Source organism: Anarhichas minor, unplaced genomic scaffold (genome assembly GCF_050575085.1).
Source record: "Anarhichas minor isolate MPS153535 unplaced genomic scaffold, ASM5057508v1 ptg000244l, whole genome shotgun sequence".
In the NCBI taxonomy this organism is placed as follows: domain Eukaryota; kingdom Metazoa; phylum Chordata; class Actinopteri; order Perciformes; family Anarhichadidae; genus Anarhichas; species Anarhichas minor.
In genome coordinates this window covers 44,161-45,000 of record NW_027466690.1, presented here as the reverse complement: position 1 = coordinate 45,000, position 840 = coordinate 44,161, and positions in this window count along the sequence as shown.

Below are 840 nucleotides of genomic sequence, written 5' to 3'. Positions count from 1 at the left end.
GCGCTGGACCCTTCAGCGCTTCGCTCCTATCCCCTACTACGGCTGTAGCATAGGGGGGACCGCCAGAAGCGCTGGACCCTTCAGCGCTTCGCTCCTATCCCCTACTACGGCTGTAGCATAGGGGGGACCGCCAGAAGCGCTGGACCCTTCAGCGCTTCGCTCCTATCCCCTACTACGGCTGTAGCATAGGGGGACCGCCAGAAGCGCTGGACCCTTCAGCGCTTCGCTCATATCCCCTACTACGGCTGTAGCATAGGGGAACCGCCAGAAGCGCTGGACCCTTCAGCGCTTCGCTCATATCCCCTACTACGGCTGTAGCATAGGGGGACCGCCAGAAGCGCTGGACCCTTCAGCGCTTCGCTCATATCCCCTACTACGGCTGTAGCATAGGGGGGACCGCCAGAAGCGCTGGACCCCTTCAGCGCTTCGCTCATATCCCCTACTACGGCTGTAGCATAGGGGAACCGCCAGAAGCGCTGGACCCTTCAGCGCTTCGTCCCTACTACGGCTGTAACATAGGGGAACCGCCAGAAGCGCTGGGACCCTCAGCGCTTCGCTCATATCCCCTACTACGGGCTGTAGCATAGGGGGACCGCCAGAAGCGCTGGACCCTTCAGCGCTTCGCTCATATCCCCTACTACGGCTGTAGCATAGGGGAACCGCCAGAAGCGCTGGACCCTTCAGCGCTTCGTCCCTACTACGGCTGTAACATAGGGGAACCGCCAGAAGCGCTGGACCCTTCAGCGCTTCGCTCATATCCCCTACTACGGCTGTAGCATAGGGGGAACCGCCAGAAGCGCTGGACCCTTCAGCGCTTCGCTCCTATCCCCTAGTATACAC